General features: G+C 37.8%; 1 long non-coding RNA gene across 17 annotated transcripts in view; it reads left to right on the top strand.

The window, feature by feature from the left end:
* LOC145530453 (uncharacterized) overlaps positions 1-19803 on the top strand; it is a 52841-nt gene that overhangs the window by 17894 nt on the left and 15144 nt on the right. For 4 of the 17 annotated variants that reach the window (XR_014071791.1, XR_014071796.1, XR_014071782.1 and 1 more), the window contains exon 3: positions 5729-7822. The exons of 10 other annotated variants lie outside the window; for them this stretch is intronic. This is a non-coding gene — a long non-coding RNA (uncharacterized LOC145530453). Of the gene's footprint in view, positions 1-5728; positions 7823-11830; positions 12415-19803 lie in introns of those variants that run through there. 3 more of the 17 variants (XR_014071792.1, XR_014071783.1, XR_014071798.1) reach the window with 2 other exon arrangements.

Raw genomic sequence — 19803 nt, 5'->3', positions numbered from 1 at the left:
TAAGCACAAGTTTAAGGTAAAGAATACTCTGTTTCATTGGCTCTTTAAGCTAGGCCTCCCTTAGTTGCATCAATAAAGAGATTAGTGAAAGAGTATGGGAAGTGACAGTTTCTAAAATCCAGCTACCCATCCTCAAGTGCATGTTATATTATTTGAGGGTATGATTTTTCTATCAATTGGATGGTAATACCATTGATCTTGGCACAAAATAAGCAAAATTTTGGATTGTATCAAGATACCAATAGATCATTTAAACTTATAGTTAATGTTACCAATTTTATCTCCATATAAAAGCTTACTAATGACCTCTCCCTTACTTTCTGAACCAGAGTATTATAATGTATTAAAAGGGAATGTAGAGGAGCCATATTTCAAACATTTATAAGAAGCATTCCTATGTAATTATGTAACAACTCATCACTAGATGGATTACTTTTTCTTCACTTTTGCCCTTATCTAATTTGTTTCCAAAATGTTTACTGAAATCTCTTCATGATGCACATGTTTCTTCCTTATTAGACCGTAGGCTGTCGACTCAATTTAAGGGAAAACTCCTGACTGAGATTCCTATAGAAGAGTTTCATAGAGGGGCAGCTGTGGGAAAACATAATCCCAGCTCTTCCTCCTCCCGCACTTTCAGAAACTGTTACCTCACACATACTGAGTCCTCCATTGGAAGCAAGGGTTATAAAGCCATGGTTGGAAAAAAAAAAAAAAACCACATCATGCTGGGTTTTGTTCAGGATTTGTTTTGGAATTTTCTTTGAAGCTTTAATTGAAAGATGTTTAGAGAGACATGGCTCAAGGCAGGATATATAAATACTGCCTTTTACTGCTCCTGTGGTAGTAAATGATGTGCTCCCATTAGATGCTTCTTCTTAACATAATTCATGATGCTCCCCTAGGCGTCCAGAGATTTGAAGGCATTGCACTCCACCTTTGGTGGAGGTTCCAGTCCCCACAGATTGGCAGAATTTCCAGTCTGGTGTCTGATAGCTCCTTCTGTGCACTTTTTGAAGTTTCTGGGCATTTAACAGATACGTAAGGGAAGTCATCTGCTTCTCTCTGAAGGGCTGAGATTCCATTCTGATGAGTATTATGCATTAAGGAATGACAAGTAGAATTACCTTCATTTTTGGTTGGCTTGGCAATTACAATTCATATTACATCCCATCACAATTACCCAGGTGAGCAACTCTTCACAAAATGAACCAAATTATTTCAACTCCTAAACTCTTTATCACAAATTCAACTTATTTTAGGGTTATTTTGCTTTTGAGAATGAATAAAATTTCTAATATATTGGTAGTTAAAAATTAAGTGTGGTAGCTGTCTGTAGTGCTTGTATCTTTCTGCATATTTTACATTATTTATTAGTTACACAACTCAGATACTGAGCTTGCTCCCCAGTCAGAGAGACCTGGGCTATGCTCCTTGTTTATACTGTACCACATTCTTGCCCACTGTTTCCAGCAGTAATTTTGTGTTCAAGTTCACTAACTTTCAAAAAGAAACTTGAACAGATTCTAATGCAAGGAGTGGTACCTTATACCCTTTCTCTCTTTCCATGAGATAAAGATGCTATGCAGGAGTCCAGAAATGAGACTTGACCTGGTCTATAGCATGTGCCTGCCAGCCACAGAAATAATCTGCTGACCTTTTGCAGTGTGACTATGTGTTGTGAGAAGGGTAAAATTTAGTAAGACCTAGAAATATTCTTCTGGGAATTAAGAGCTTGGGAGCTTATAAGAACAGGGAAGGTAGAAAACCCAGTGCATAGATGGTTGAAAAAGAAAATAACAAGAGGGAATATTAGACCAATGACTGGAGGGTCTTAAGTCAGCAAGCCTGCTGGGATACCTCACAGCCTAGGAAATATTAATTAAATTTAACAGCATAAACAGAGATAAATTTTTGTATATTTGCTCAAATAAACAAGCGAAGTGAAATATCTCATTTTTGCCTCCCTTGCCTGCAGAGTAATATCCTAATCTTCAGTTTTCAGTTGTCCATAGCTTATCTTTCTGGATGCTAGGTTTTCTTTCATAAAATGCAACTTCTTCAAATGGCTCTGGGTTATAAACTGCTTCTCTAAATACCTTCTCTACTATTTTCTAAGTGTAAACTTTAATGTACTAAACGACCCAGGACATATATTCCATTTCTACATTATTGTAATGAAGAATCATGGCTTTGTAGCATCTACTGTCTATTCCTTTAGGTCTCTATAGTGAAAAGTGATGGTTATGGGGGTTCCTGTTCTATTTACAAGAATAATCTAGGCTACTACAGCCCCAGTCAACCCTTGAGGAGCCTAAATAATGCATTTATGTAAGAAACAGCTCATTAACCATAAACGTTAAAAGTATAAAGTACGATCAGTATCTATATATAAAAAACGTGTTAACATTTAAATTCACATAAAGATTAGAGTTCTCTGGGAAATGTGTGCTCAAGTGAAGTATCTGATACTATACCTGCCAACCTATTTACTTATAAATCTTAAGTGAATATCTGTGATGTCAGTACTTCATTGGATCCATGCTTTATATACACAGTAAGTCCAAAAGAGGAGTTTCCCAGGTGGCACTAGTGGTAAAGTATCTGCCTGCCAATGCACAAGATACAGGAGACATGGGTTCAATCCCTGGGTCAGAAAGATGCCCTGGAGGAGGAAATGACACTCCACTCCAGGATTCTTGCCTGGAAAATTCCATGGACAGAGGAGCCTGGCATGCCACAGACCATGGGGCCACAAAGAGTCAGACACGACTGAGTTATTGGGCACAGAGCACAAGTCCTAAGGGGAGCTTACTGGTCAATGTATTCTATTGAATAAATAATATGTATTTTAAGAGTTTCAAAAAATACTTTGAGATATATTTTATTTTTCTTTATTTTTCATATTTTTCTAGGGTTTTTTACTTTTGTCCCCTATAATAAAAATCATGTAGACAAAGTATCTATTCAAATTAGCAACTTTATACTCTTTTTTTCTAAGATAACACCAAATTAAATGGAAAATTTTGCCTCTTGATCCGTTGCCTATTTTTTTGCTTCATGGTCAGAATGCCCTGCAGTAGCACAACAGAAAGAAAAAAAAGAAAAACTTTGAAGGGATCTAAGCCTAGAAAGATTTTAGGTAGCACTTTTCAAAAAGCTACAAAAATATGTAACACCTTGTAGAATTTTTATATGAAAAAGAAAACCAACAGGATGAAAGGATTCTAATGCTAACTTTTGAACTAACATGAAATAAATTCAGTTTCATGGAATTACAAACCATTTCCACAATTAAATAGATTGCACTTAGTTTGGGTTCACATTATTAATTTTCTCTCCCCATCTAGTCTGGAAAAGCTTTGAAGGGAGGAACCCTATTTTATAAAAGATAAAGATACCAAATAATGAAATTAATTTATATATGTGGCAAATGGAAATCTGTCACATTATAATTATGCATTATATAATTATCTTGAGACAAGCAAACAAAACAACACATACATGAGTTAATTCTACTCAGTAATAGCAATTTTATTTCACCAAACCAATAGGTTAAAGTTGGTTTTCCCCTGAGCCCTTTAGGAAAAAATAGAGTATTTATTCCACTATGAAAATTACAAAACATTTACTAAAGTCCCCGTAAGACTAGAGGCTGAAAAATCTGGCTGTCTTCATGTACGCAAAAACCCTTGGTTTTCCTGAAAGTCACTACATGTCTCTGATAACAATTATGGCAACAGATACTAAGGTTTTATTGGGCATGCTTTGAAGTAAATAGGTATTCTGAGACATCTGGAGTAAAAGGAGATAATCTATGAATTGTGTGTTATAAGAATATTAAATATAACTGAAGTAGATTGTTCTTTTATTAGTTCAACTTAGGAAACTGGATTCAGAAAATACCTATATTTAGGATGCCCTCTAGCCTGGCTTTTTACCTTTCTCTTATCACCAGTGTCCTGGAACCCTGCTCTTAGGCGTCTGTTTCCCAAAGCATATTGTATATACCATTGGTGGGCAAGAACAATAGTTTTATTATATATCTAATCACAAACTGGAATCAAGATTGCTGGGAGAAATGTCAATAACCTCAGATATGCAGATGAAACAACTCAAATGGCAGAAAGCTGAGAGGAACTAAAGAGCCTCTTGATGAGGGTGCAAGAGGAGAGTGAAAAAGCTGGCTTAAAACTACACATTCAAAAAACTAAGATCATGGCATCCAGTCCCATCACTGCATGGCAAATAGAAGGGGAAAAGGTGGAGGCAGTTACAGATTTCCTTTGCTTGGGCTCTAAAATCAGGTGGGATGGTGACTGCAGCCATGAAATTAGAAGATGACTGCTTCTTGGCAGGAAAACTATGACAAACCTATACGGTGTGTTAAAAAGCAAAGACATCATGTGCACCCATGGCTGATTCATGTCAATGTATGGCAAAAACCACTACAATATTGTAAAGTAATTAGCCCCTAACTAAAGTAAATAAATTTATTAAAAAAAAAAAGAATAAATACTAAAAAAAAAAAAAAGAAAAAAGCAAAGACATCACCTTGCCAACAAAGGTCCATATAGTCAAGGCTATGGTCTTTCCAGTAGTCACATACTGTTGTGAGAGCTGGGCCATAAAGAAGGCAGAGCGGCCTTGTAGAACTGGTGCTTTCAAACGGTGGTGTTGGAGAAGGCTCTTGAGAGTCCCTGAGCAGCAAGGAGATCAAACCAGCCAATCTTACAGGAAATCAACCCTGAATACTCATTGGAAGGACTGATGCTGAAGCTGAAACTTCAATGCTTTGGCCACCTTATGTGAACAGCGACTCGTTGGAAAAGACCCTGATGCTGGGCAAGATTGAAGGCGAAAAGAGAAGAGGGATGAGATGGTTGGATGGCATCAGTGATGCAATGGTTATGAACTTGAGCAAACTCTGGGAGATGGTGAGTGACAGGGAGGCCTGGTGTGCTGCAGTTCATGGGGTCGTGAAGAGTCGGACACTACCTGATGACTGCATAACAACAAAGTATACCTTAGAGTAACAAATGACAAACTTCAACACAGCTTGATGGAATTTGGTTGAATCTTTTTCTTTGACAGGCATTTATAAAAAGCATTCTTAGTGATTTTATTATCTTTTAATGCTTTAATAGCTGACTTGAAACCATTAGCTGTCTTATGGCAGCTAGATGTACTGATCTTTAAATTAGTTCTTTCAAGTTCTCAGTTCAGTTCAGTCGCTCGGTTGTGTCTGACTTTTTGCCACCCCATGGACTGAAACATACCAGGCTTCCCTGTCCATTACCAACTCCCGGAGCTTACTCGGACTCATGTCCATCAAGTCGGTGATACCATCCAACCATCTCATCCTCTGTCCCCTTCTCCTCCTGCCTTCAATCTTTTCCAGCATCAGGGTCTTTTCCAGTGAGTCAGTTTTTCGCTCAGGTGGCCAACGGATTGGAGCTTCAGCTTCATCATCAGTCCTTCCAAAGAATATTCAGCACTGATTTCCTTTAGGATTGACTGGTTTGATCTTGTTGTCCAAGGGACTCTCAAGAGTCTTCTCCAATACTGCAATTCAAAAGCTTCCAAGTTCTATTATTCAATAAAAGCAACACCCAGCATCTCTAAAGGATTTCACATTTTACAGAAGTCCTTTCAAATATATTTTATCATTAATCCTTATCACAGTCCTGACTAGTATGCATAATTATTTCCATTTTTTTAATTGCAGACACTGATTCTTGATTAACTGATTTGCATAAAGTATGACAAGAGTATGCAGCACAGACCTTGGATACAAACAAAACTGAACCAAGTCCACCTACAGGATATTTGATCGTGACACTGGCAATTATGATGGGGACAGCCTCTACTCTACAGAAAAATAAGCTCAGAGTAAGATGGGCAGAGATCTCTTCAAGAAAATTAGAGATACCAAGGGAGAATTTCTTGCAAAGATGGGCACAATAAAGGACAGAAATGGTATGGACCTAACAGAAGCAGAAGATATTAAGAAGAGGTGGCAAGAATACACAGAAGCACTATACAAAAAAGATCTTCACGACCCAGATAATCACGATGGTGTGATCAGCAACCTAGAACCAGGCATACTGTAATGCGAAATCAAGTGGGCCTTAGGAAGCATCACTATGAACAAAGCTAGTGGAGGTGATGGAATTCCAGTTGAGCTATTTCAAATCCTAAAAGATGATGCTGTGGAAGTGCTGCACTCAATATGTCAGCAAATTTGGAAAACTCAGCAGTGGCCACAGGGCTGGAAAAGGTCAGTTTTCATTCCAATCCCAAAGAAAGGCAATGCCAAAGAATGTTCACTACCACACAATTGCACTCATCTCACACACGCTAGCAAAGTATGCTCAAAATTCTACAAGCCAGGCTTCAATAGTACGTGAACCATGAACTTCCTGATGTTCAAACTGGATTAAGAAAAGGCAGAGGAATCAGAGATCATATTTCCAACATCCACTGGATCATCAAAAAAGCAAGAGAGTTCCAGAGAAACATCTATTTCTGCTTTATTGACTATGCCAAAGCCTTTGACTGTGGATCACAACACACTGTGGAAAATTCTGAAAGAGATGGGAATACCAGACCACCTGACTTACCTCTTGAGAAATCTGTATGCAGGTCAAGAAGCAACAGTTAGAACTGGACATGGGACAACAGACTGGTTCCAAATCAGAAAAGGAGTATGTCAAGGCTATGTATTGTCACCCTGCTTATTTAGCTTATATGCAGAGTACATCATGAGAAACGCTGGGCTGGAAGAAGCACAAGCCAGAATCAAGATTGCCGGGAGAAATATCAATAACCTCAGATATGCAGATGACACCACCCTTATGGCAGAAATCGAAGAGGAACTAAAGAGTCTCTTGATGAAAGTGACAGAGGAGAGGGAAAAAGTTGGTTTAAAGCTCAACATGCAGAAAACTAAGATCATGGCATCTGGTCCCATCTCTCCATGGCAAATAGATGGGGAAACAGTGAGAGACTTTATTTTTCTGGGCTCCACGATCCCTGCATGGTGATTGCAGCCATGAAATTAAAAGACGCTTGCTCTTTATTAAATATGCAGGCATATTTAAAGCAGGCATATTAAAAAGCAGGGACATTACTTTGCCAACAAAGATCCACCTAGTTAAAGCTATGGTTTTTCCAGTTGTCATGTATGGATGTGAGAGTTGGTCTATAAAGAAAGCTGAGCACCGAAGAACTGATGCTTTTGAACTGTGGTGTTGGAGAAGACTTTTGAGAGTCCCTTGGACTGCAAGGAGATCCAACCAGTCCATCCTAAAGGAAATCAGTCCTGAATATTCATTGGAAGGACTGATGCTAAAGCTGAAACTCCAATACTTTGGCCACCTGATGCGAAGAACTGACTCATTTGAGAAGACCCTGATGCTCGGAAAGATTGAAGGCAAGAGAAGAAGGGGACCACACAGGATGAGATGGTTGGATGGCATCACTGACTCAATGGGCATGAGTTTGAGTAAACTCCGGGATTTGGCAATGGACAGGGAGGCCTGGTGTGCTGCAGTCCAGCCCATGGGGTCACAAAGAGTCAGACACGACTGAGCAACTGAACTGAACTGAGCTGAAGATGGGCTTTCAGTTTTGAAAAGGTTTTTCACTCATAAATATTACATTATAAAATATCAGCTGTTTAATATTGTTGTACTTAAAAAATCAAGAGGCTCATCAGGTATGAGAAGGGAAGGAATCTGTGTGTTTTCCTGTATCTAAATTTTACCTGAATAAACCAAGAAGGGAATTATTAATAACCAATAATGCAATGAAGAAAAAGGGTATAAATAATCACAATTATTGATAATAACATAAGCTCCAGAGTAGAGAACCCAGAAAAGACCGACACAGATTTAATCAACTGATGTTTGACAAGGGAACACAAGCCAACTCAATGGAGAAATGATAGTCTTCTCAACAAATGGTGCTGGAATAATTGGACATCCGCATGGAAAAAATATATAAATCTAGAAATAGACTTCAAAGCTTTTGCAAATATTAACTCAAGAAGGATCATAGACATAAATTTAAAACACAGAAATGTAAAACTCCTAGAGGGTAACATATAAGAAAATCTAGATGACCTTGAGTTTGATGATGACTTTTTAGATATAACACCAAAAGCATAATACATGAAAAAAATAGGTAAAAATTCAAAACTTCTGCTCTGTGAATGACACTGTTAAGAGAAGAAAAAGATAAGCTAAAAAAAACTTGAAAAATATATATCTGATGAAAGACTGATATTTAAAATAGTCAGAGAACCTTAGCACTCAACAATAAGAAAACAACCCAGTTTAAAAATGTGCAAAGAACTTGGCCACCAAAGAAGATATACCTTGACAAATTTTCATAAATATATGAAAAGATGCCCAGCATTATCTTCCAAGGGGACCACAAATTAGGCCAATGATGACATGCAACTACATACCTGTTAGAATGGCTAAAATTCAAAATATTGACAGTACTAAATGGTGGTGAGGATATGAAGAAAGAAGAACTCTTATCCATTAATGGTGAGAATCCAAAATGGTAAAGCTTTGGAAGATAGTTTGACAATTTCTTACAAAATGAAACATACTCTTACTATATAATCTTGCAGTTGTGCTCCTCAATATTTACCCAGATGGAAAATTTATGTCCACACAAAAATCTGCATGCAAATGTTTATTTCAGCTTTGTTCATATTTGCCAAAACTTGGAAGCAACCAAAATATACTTCAGTAGGTGAATGAAATAAGCTGTGGTGCATCCAGACAATGGAATATTATACAGCATTTAAAAGAAATGAGCTACCAAGTCATAAAAAGACATGGAGGAAACATATATGTAGTGCTAAAGGGAAAGAAGGCAATTTGAGAAGGCTACATACTGTATGGTTCCAGCTCTATGACATCCTGGAAAAAACGAAACAATGGAGATGATGAAAAGATAAGTGGTTGTCAGGAATTCTGGGGGAAAGAGCCATGAATTGGTGGAGCACAGGGGATTTTCCGAGCAGTGAAACTATTCTGTATGACACTGTAATGTGGATATATATCATGAAATTTTTGTCAAAATCCATAGAATGTACAACAGAAAGAGTGAACCCTAATGTAAACTGTGGATTTCAGTTAATGTATTAATAGTGACTGATCAATTGAAACAAATGCACCACATTAATGAAAGATGTTGATAATAGGGGAAATAGTGTTGGGATGGGGAAAGAGGGAGACATGGGGTATTTGGGAACTCTGTCCTTTCCACTCAGTTTTTCTGTAAACCTAATTTTAAAATGCCTTTTAAAAAACACATGTAAACCAAAAAAAAAAAAAAAGAAGAAGAGCTCCACATTTATAAAAAAAATGTGAAGGAGGTAGATGAGTTGGAATAATCGAAGAAAATCAGTTTGATTCAAGGCCAGTATGGCCCCCACTTTGTACCTCCAGAAGCAAGATAGGCTGTTGTATCATGACCTTAGAATTAGAAAATACACACACACACACACATATATAAAATGTCCAACTCCCAAGGGAATACAAAAATTATCAAAACTATCATAATTGAATGAATACTACTTAAGCCCAACTCTTAAGAAGCTCAACTTTAATATTCATTCAAAAATTACAATTGCAGTGGCCTTAAGGACATATTAATGTTCTCCTGTTTAATTTTGAACTTGCTAATCAAGTTTAAATAAGTTAGAATTTGATTTATTAAAAAATACATCATAAACAAGTGAGAAAATTTTGTAGACAATTTTTAAATTAGCCTTTTCCTCATGCCCATTTTCCCTGTAATTTAGCTTTTGAGAACAGAAGGCTATTTGTCAGACTATTTCAGTATTTATCACTCCTTCATTAGAATTCCCATCCCAAAATATAGTGATTATAGAAAAAATTCTCTGAGGATAGTCACCCAAAGCTTTCCCCACCATAACCCTGTAGGATTTCAAAAAAAATTGAAAAACTTTCTAATCAGTGTATATTTAGGGTATTGTTGGACTCCCAGGGGACCCAAGATCGACTCTATACTTGTTTTGGTAGTTAGTTATTGTAATAAGGTAACCCTGTAACAGATTACATAAAAATAAAAGTTTACCAACAATATCCTTTTGAATTTGTTAGGTCTCAGGGAGACTTTTATTTCTGTTGCATTGTCAGGGTATTTCAGTTGATGTACTTTTCATCCCGTTTTACATATACAGTACATAATTTCAAACCATGAATATTTATAATACCAAAGTAACTGACTTATGGAAGGAGGAATTAATTATTAATTATTATTAATTAACTCAGAAGGAATTAATTATTTTTAAAGCTACAGCACTTAGATAATAACACTGAAAATGAATGATTTGACGAATAACTGCATTTGATTACAACAGTGCTAGGCACATACATATAAATAGGTATTTAAAAAATGGAAGACTGAATGAGTGAACAAATATGTACTCCTAAACTTAAAAAGGGAAGATTACTGACATTTACTGAGTATTTACTAGGCAGAGGCATTCTTTGTACATTATCATGAAACAGCACAGCCAGTTATTCTCATACAAGCAATTAAAGATGAGAACGCTGAGATTGAGAAAGGTTAAGCAGATTGTTCAAGGTTACACAGCTATTAAATAGCAAGCTGGAAAGCAAACTTGGAAGTGTTTTTGACCCTTATTCTCATATTTTATTTGTCCTATATTGCCTTAGAGAGATGGATATGGAGATGTGAACATTTATGAATGAATGATGAATTAGGAATTTATGAATTAATGAATGAACATTTATGAATTCTCAAATATGTGTTAAAAAAAGCCTTTTCTTCTCCAAGTTTTGACCTCTGCTCTTTGCCCAGTAAAAGAAGGTTGAATTAAGAATATGCTAACTGTCCTTACGAAATCTCAGAGAGCCCTGACTTCTCTCTGGCTCCACACAGCATATAGATGCCAGTGTCCAGAGTGCCCTGAGATGGGCCCCCAACCTAACTTCTTTCTCAAGGAAGTTTCTAACTAAGCTATGAGAAACAGTTTCATTTTCAAAGAGAAACTTGTTAACCTACATCTATTTCTAATTGATGTAAAACAAGAACTGGGATCACATTTCTCATACCTCTTACCTAGTTTCAGCCTCCACCAATTCAAACTTTTCCTGGAAAGGTCAGTACAGTGAGGATGAGCAGAGACTTTTTTCAGCATCACCTTCTCTAATCCACTCCTTTTTGCCCTGAAGGTTTACTGTGAACTCTCTGTTTTGAGATGCTGTTCAAATTTCATTAATTTCATAGACCTACTGACACCAGAAAGATTGTTTCAGTTGCTTTGTGTTTTCTTTTGCTACTTGAAGTCAATAGAATTTACTTTACAAAAACTGTCACTGTTAGTCAACTTTAATAATTCATAAACCTAGTGATAGTCACAGATCTATTATAATCCAAATGGGCACGTGGAAACAAACATTATTATTGGTGTGAACCTTTGAACCTTGATTAACTCATATGCATTAAGAGTTGACATTATGTGAAGGAATTATCAATGAAATGATTGTCCTACCGAAGATACTCTAGCTGACATTCCCATTTAGGACTAAAATGTGCCTTATTTCCCACTTTTATTTCAGTACTGGGTGCTTAAGTGGCTTCTTGGTTTTTGCACAGCTTTATCTCAGACCTTTGATGGCTCTAATAGTTGGGTCTATACTTTTCTTACATTTTGATAGACAGGCTTTTCTCTGTTTTTATACTTCAACGTCAGTCAGCCCCTAACCATGCTAAATAATTACCTTGTATGCTTCTTGTTCTCTTTCCTGATGTTTAGGAAAAGGCACCATTAACCCTTGACGTCCAAGAAAATACACAAATGCATCTGTTTCCCTGCTCAAGCCCCACTACAATGAATTTCAGCAACTTATATCTTCAAACCATATGCCACTGCACCTAAATGTGGATTAACAAAATGTGGCACATACATACGATGGAAGATTATTTCACCTTAAAATGAATGAAAGTCTGGTATACACTCCATAGTGGATGAACCCTGAAGACATTATACTAAATAATATAAGCCAGACGCAAAAGGACTAATACTGTAAGATTCCAATTATATGAGGTATTTGGGTGACCAGATTCATAGAGACGGAAGATAGAATGGTGATTGTCAGAGTTTGGAGGAACGGGGTGAAGGAGCTAGTGTTTAATGAATATGGTTTCAGTTTGGGAAGATAAAAAATTTTTAGAGATGAGTGGTAGTGATGGTTGCACAATACAAATGTACTTAATGCTACAAACTGTACATGTAAAAATGATTAGCATGGTAAATTTTATGTTGTATGTTTTTACCACAATAAAAAGTAAAAACTTGAAAAAACCGAATAAAAATACAACTGGAAATGACTAAAGAAATTTAAGAACGTATATTTAAGCAAATCACTTTTGTTATTCAATCAATAAATACTCTATTTTTTTAAAATAAGAAAGGGAAGAGATTCACATATTAAACCTTGTTTTAATAGGTCAGAAGTGAGGCCACAAGAGCTTAAAATTCTGAGTTAAGAAAACAATATGGCAGAGCTACAACTAGAACTCCCTGATCCTGTGACTCCCAAACCAGAACCTTTCTATTCCCACAGAATTAATTCCCTTTCTTTTTAGTAATAGTTGATATTTTTGATACATAGTCCTTAGAAGAAAGGAGGGATGGCTAAACTTCTAGCAAAAATATTAGTAGGTTTCCTCAATATTGCATTACTTACAGCTGAATAATGTTCCCAGACATGCTGACCTCTTTTGATAGTCAAAATAAGGCATCATAACCAACATGCCATTTAGTGGAAGAGCCAGATGTTAATGAGCACACAGACCAGTTATCTGGTCCTATTAGTCTTGATAATTAGTTGGTAAATCAGACATCCAAAGGTGTGCAATATATTTTGGTGAGGGATGGCCACAGTATACTTATGAATGTCATGTATGAATTCTAGCATCTGCATTGACCTCTGAGGGAATTTCCCCTCTCCCACCTGCCTTGGGTGAACTTGCTCTGACATTAATTCTCACTTGAGACTTCTGTCAGTCACCCAGAATCTGTGCTTGTGACAGCAGTGATGCTCTCCACTGCTCCCTATTTGATTAATTTTTCAGTTCAGTTCAGTCGCTCAGTCATGTCCGACTCCTTGCGACCCCATGAATTGCAGCACACCAGGCCTCTCTGTCCATCAGCAACTCCCGGAGTCTACCCAAACTCATGTCCATCGAGTCGGTGATGCCATCCAATTAATTTGATTAATTAATGGTGATGCCATTAATTTTTATATGCTATCAAACATGTTCCTTGTAGTTAAAATCTTGCAGCACTGGAGTCTTCATCTGACTCTTGATATCAGCTCAGTTGAGTTCAGTTGCTCAGTCGTGTCCTACTCTTTGCGACCCCATGAATTGCAACACACCAGGCCTCCCTGTCCATCACCAACTCCCGGAGTTTACCCAAACTCGTGTCCATCGAGTCAGTGATGCCATCCAGCCATCTCATCCTCTGTTGTCCCCTTCTCCTCCTGCCCCCAATCCTTCCCAGCATCAGGGTCTTTTCCAATGAGTCAGCTCTTCGAATGAGGTGGCCAAAGTATTGGAGTTTCAGCTTCAACATCAGTCCTTTCAATGAACACCCAGGACTGATCTCCTTTATGATGGGCTGGTTGGATCTCCTTGCAGTCCAAGGGACTCTCAAAAGTCTTCTCCAACACCACAGTTCAAAAGCATCAATTCTTCGGCGCTCAGCTTTCTTCACAGTCCAACCCTCACATCCATACATGACTACTGGAAAAACCATAGCCTTGACTAGACAGACCTTTGTTGGCAAACTAATGTCTCTGCTTTTGCTTTCTAATATGCTGTCTAGGTTGGTCATAACCTTCCTTCCAAGGAGTAAGCGTCTTTTAATTTCATGGCTGCAGTCACGATCTGCAGTGATTTTGGAGCCCCCCAAAATAAAAGTCTGACACTATTTCCACTGTTTCCCCATCTATTTGCCATGAAGTGATGGGACCAGATGCCATGATCTTAGTTTTCTGAATGTTGAGCTTTAAGCCAACTTTCTCACTCTCTTCTTTCACTTTCATCAAGAGGCTCTTCACTTACTCTTCACTTTCTGCCATAAGGGTGGTGTCATCTGCATATCTGAGGTTATTGATATTTCTCCCAGCAATCTTGATTCCAGCTTGTGTTTCTTCCAGCCCAGCGTTTCTTATGATGTACTCTGCATATAAGTTAAATAAGTAGGGTGACAGTATACAGGCTTGATGTACTCCTTTTCCTATTTGGAACCAGTCTGTTGTTCCATGTCCAGTTCTAACTGTTGCTTCTTGATCTGCATACAGGTTTCTCAAGAGACAGGTCAGGTGGTCTGGTATTCCCATCTCTTTCAGAATTTTCCACAGTTTATTGTGATCCACACAGTCAAAGGCTTTGGCATAGTCAATAAAGCAGAAATAGATGTTTTTCTGGAACTCTCTTGCCTTTTCGATGATCCATCGGATATTGGCAATTTGATCTCTGGTTCCTCTGCCTTTTCTAAAACCATCTTGAACATCTGGAAGTTCATGGTTCACGTATTGCTGAAGGCTGGCTTGGAGAATTTTGAGCATTACTTGACTAGTGTGTGATATGAGTGCAATTGTACGGTAGTTTGAACATTCTTTGACATTGCCTTTCTTTGGGATTGGAATGAAAACTGACCTTTTCCAGTCCTGTGGCTACTGCTGAGTTTTCCAAATTTGCTGGCATATCGAGTGCAGCACTTTCACGGCATCATCTTTCAGGATTTGAAATTGCTCAACTGGAATTCCATCACGTCCACTAGCTTTGTTCATAGTGATGCTTTCTAAGGCCCACTTGACTTCACATTCCAGGATGTCTGGCTCTAGGTGAGTGATCACACCATTTTGATCATCAGTTATGGAGTTATATAAAGCTGCCATGTCCAGAAGCCAGGCCTTCATGTGAATTGCTTTATCATTCTGTCTCTAATCCTAACGTCAGCCCTGCAGAATGGGCTAGATCATTTTCATTTTAAGGCTATAAAACACTCAGATTAAAATGGTTTATCTGATTCCTTATAAACAACTACCTACGTACCCTTCAATTCTTCTGCTTCTCATTCATTATAGTCATTGCTGATTCTTAAACATTTCTTTAGTGCTCCTAACTCCCAGTTATCATTCAGATCTTTTCTCTACACTCCACCTGCCTAGACTAGTGCTTCTCAAATTTTAATGTGAACCTTTATTGTTACCTGCTGCTGCTGCTAAGTCACCTCAGTCGTGTCCGACTTGTGCAACCCCATAGACGGCAGCCCACCAGGCTCCCCCGTCCCTGGGATTCTCCAGGCAAGAACACTGAAGTGAGTTGCCATTTCCTTCTCCAATGCATGAGAGTGAAAAGTGAAAGTGAAGTCGCTCAGTCATGTCCGACTCTTCTCGACCCCATGGACTGCAGCCCACCAGGCTCCTCCATCCATGGGATTTTCCAGGCAAGAGTACTGGATGGGGGTGCCATTGCCTTCTCCGATTGTTACCTGCATATCTGGCTAAAATGAACATTTTGATTCAGTAGGTCTAGGATGGAACCTGAAATCTTACACGTCTAGTGTTTTTTCAGATGCTGCCAGTGAGACTGATCCTCATATCATAGTTTGAGAAGCAAGATTCTAAAGCTGTGCTTCCCAGTATGGAAGCCTTTAACTATATATGGCTGTCAAGCATTTGCAATGTGCTAATCTGAAGTGATCAGTTTCGTGTGTGAGTGCTCAGTCATGTCAGACTGTTTGCAACCCTATGTACTGTAGACCCCCAGGCTCCTCTGTCCATGGAATTTTCCAGGCAAGAATACTAGAGTGGTTTACCATTTCCTTCTTCAGGGGATCTTCCTGACCTAGGGACTGAACTTGCATCTTCTACATTGCAGGCAGATTCTGTACCACTGAGCCATCAGGGAAACCCAGTCTGAACTAAGATACGCAGCAAATGTACACACTGGATTTTGAAGACTTGGTCTAAAACAAAGAGTAAAATACCTCATTTATATTGATTGCATGTTAAAATATTTTTAACATGTTGGGTTAAATATAATGCATTATTAAAATCAACATTTCCCATTTCTTTTTTCTTCCTTTTAAATTGACTACTGGAATATTTAAATTTGCACATGTGGCTCATGTCTTTCCATTGAACAACACTGCTGTAGAGAATCCTCCTGAATCTCCTCCATTCATTCAAATGTCACTTATCTTTAAGACCTGGATCAAGTAACCTTCCTCTAGTGTTTTCCTTATGGTCTCACCTCAAGTGACCTCTCCTACTCTTCTAGCTCCCATGGCCCATTTGTCATTTAGCACACACTGCGTTGTGTTGCTCAAGGCTACATGCCTATATCTTGCTGGCTATGCAGTGAGTTCCTGAAATTCCAAGCTTATATATCATTACTTATTATATTAGATTGTATCTTATTCCTCTTTGCTTTGACAACCCCTAGAAAAGAACCCAGCTTCTAACAGATTCTCAGTGGTCGCCACTGAATAAATTATGAGCCCTAAAAATCTTCTGTGACTTTGTATGTCTTGAAGTGCTTAGCACTATGCTTTTAAAAATGAAAGGCCTAAATTAAGGTATGGATCAGTCCCAGACAACCCCAGTGCAATGATTACTGTATTCTTGGGGCTGCCTGACCTGTTGTCCTCTCTGCTAAGAGAATTCTTGATAAATGTAATAGAAACCTAATCAAAACATAATTAGGAAGGCAAACTACTGTAAAAAGCCATCATATAATGCATTTCAACAAGAGATTGGGGGATTATCTGCACCACTGGTTTCCTTTTTAGGATAATTAAAAGTTGATTGAAAGAAAATTGCTTAAAAATAAAGAAGGTAACTGCTTCTCTTCAGTACCATTGTCATAATTGAAATGAGGAATTTGAGAAGGCCCTTGGCTAGAAGTAAGGGGCATATTCCAAATGTTATGTCAGACAGGATTTAAGAAGCATTTACTCCTCTTCAATTTGAGGTTCAAGGATCATTGCCTTCTAATGTACTTCCTGGTAAACACTCATTCATTCATTCATTTATTCTTCACTCACCCACTTTCTCACTCACTTATTTACCCCTTCACTTAACCCACAGGCTTACTTCTTCAACCAGCAATTTATGGAGTGCTTACAGTAAGTCAGGTACTGGTGAACCGGGATTCATAAGGCAGTTCAATGCAAGAGACAGAAACCCATAACATCTTAAATAAAAATGAGTTTTCAGATGATTCTCTTTCCCTGCTAATTTCTGAACTAGATCTGGTACCTTATTTAATTTTCTGACCAACCATTCATACCCCAGTATCACTATGCAGTTTGGAAAATAAATAATTTTATGTCCTCAAAGCATTTTGAAGGGGGCATTAAACATGTCTAGTCCCAAAGATGCTTTGAGGACCTACTATTTTTTTTTTCCAGACTACAATTCTTTTAAAAAGGTCCTTGGCACTTGTATAACAGAGCAATATTATGGAAAACAGTCCCTTAATACTTTTGTGTTCATTTCATTTTTAAGACATGCCTGATTCCTGTTAATAGCATCCTCCTCCAAGAGCTTTCTGCCTGCTCTGGCCTCAGTTGCCATAGAGCTCAGAGGTTCATCTGCCCCTGCAAGGCAAGGACAGATGAATTAGTAGAATCTGCATCTCAGAGAACTCTCCCTGTCATTCACTGCATCCATCCACTCTGGGTGTAAGGTCCAGCTAATAGTATCTGAAGTGTTATTGTAGACTACTAAAGAAAATTCTCACTACTGGAACTGTATTTATAATATTAGAAAAGGAAAGAAATGCCAGTTTGAGAGCTAATTTTCCATTAAAAAATGCTTATTTGCCTGTGTTATATGCATGTATCAGTGGATGAGATTGTATGACCTCTATTAGAATATAAGTTCTTGCAGGGCAGGAGTCTTGTGTTTTTCTACATGTAGTGCTCAGTAAGGTTTTACACAATGTGCTCAGAATGGTTTTATAAATTGAAACAATATCTATGACAACATAAGCTAGGCATGATGGACGGGAAAGGCATTAATATTTCTGAGTCTCATTTCACCACTGTCATCAGGACAAATTTAACAATTCTTCTTTCTCAGAAAAAAATAATCTATTTGATATCCCACTATAATCATATTCTTTGAGAAAAATGACTGTTCATTTTTCAGAGGCTACACATAGCTGTGTATTTGAGGAGCTCCCTGTAGCCAGGCTTCATATGACAGTCATTAATCCAATGATGACTTTGGAACAGGAAAAAATTAATTTCTTGCCCTGAGATAGATGGAGAAAGAAGAGAAACATAAAAATCTATTATTTGGACAGCTTTAAGCTCTGACCTACTTAAGAAAGCTAATGCAATAGTGATGTTCATTCATTAATTAAAATTCTTTCAGCGTGCATTTTATATTAATCATGTATTTTATATTCATATTATGCATTAGGCTTGGATGTCCATATTACTAACATTGGTAATTAAAGATCTGCCAGAAGCCTGCTTTTTAGCAACGTGGTTTGGAATCATAGGAAGCCAATATCTGGCATATAATTTGTTGTCTATGTTGAAGATTTTTTCCTCACCCAAATTTAATCAGGATTAGTTCACTTTCTTTTAGTTAAAAAGCAATGAAGCCAAATGGTTTGAGACCAGTGGACAGATTTTTAAAATTCAGCTTTAAAAGATTATTTTTTTAGTTATTCATGCATATAAATCAAATCTTCTTTGGTATTCAAATTATGAAAATAATTATTAAAATTTGTACCAGTTTTCAAGCCATTGTTTTATACCATATGTTTAATTCAATTTTTTTTTTTTGCCATAATTTATCCCCAAATCCAAAAGGTTTATTTCAGATCTTAGATCAGGAGGGAGTCATAAGATGATTAGAAAGAAATACAGTGTGGCTTAGTAGACTGATGATGGAATAGAACCCTAAGGCTTCATACCCTTGCCAGGGATTAACTATTTACAAGAAATGGGAGACCCCAGGCATCAAAGGTGCAGTTATGAGCCCTGATAATACAATACTTTGGAACAAGAATGTCTTTTGAGGACTTAAAAGAATCATTTTATAAGGAGAGCAAAAAAGAAATACTTTGTTTAAGATCATAGGGCTTGCTAATAGCTAGCTCCTGATTCCTTCCCAGGCCACCTTTTTGGCACCAGGGTACACTGAGAACTTGAGAAAACCTAAGGCATTGAAAAGGTTTTGTTTGTTGAGAAAATTTTTGACAAAATTCAACAGATGCTTATTGAGTACTTTCTACCAAGTGGAACTAATACAACCCTAACAACGAACCCTTTCAAAAAGTTCTGCCCTGTGAATGGCTGGAGTGTATTGGAAAGAGATAGAAGGACTAGATTGGTAATGGTTGGGCTCAGAACATTATCGGGAGAAAATGGGAAGCCAGTGGGACTACGGAATGGTGCTGGGCAGCTGATAGAGGAATGGGAAGATTCCTGAGATGCTTGGCAGCACAAGGGGTCAACATTCCAGGGCTGAGAATCTGCTTGTGTGTCTGTAAACCATGACAAGAACTTTCACCAAATTATGGAGTGGAAGATGTTAACTTTCCTTAAACTTTCAAGACCTAACCTCAGCTTTTCCACTCCCTCTGCACCCAGGGCTTATGTGGTGGCTCAGACAGTAAAGAGCCTGCCTACAGTGTGGGAGACCCTGGTTCCATCCCTGTGTTGGGAAGATCCCCTGGAGAAGGAAATGGTAA

Source organism: Giraffa tippelskirchi, chromosome 12 (assembly GCF_054371585.1).
Source record: "Giraffa tippelskirchi isolate mGirTip1 chromosome 12, T2T-mGirTip1v1.2.pri, whole genome shotgun sequence".
In the NCBI taxonomy this organism is placed as follows: Eukaryota; Metazoa; Chordata; class Mammalia; order Artiodactyla; family Giraffidae; genus Giraffa; species Giraffa tippelskirchi.
This window is presented reverse-complemented; position numbering and strand designations above follow the sequence as displayed.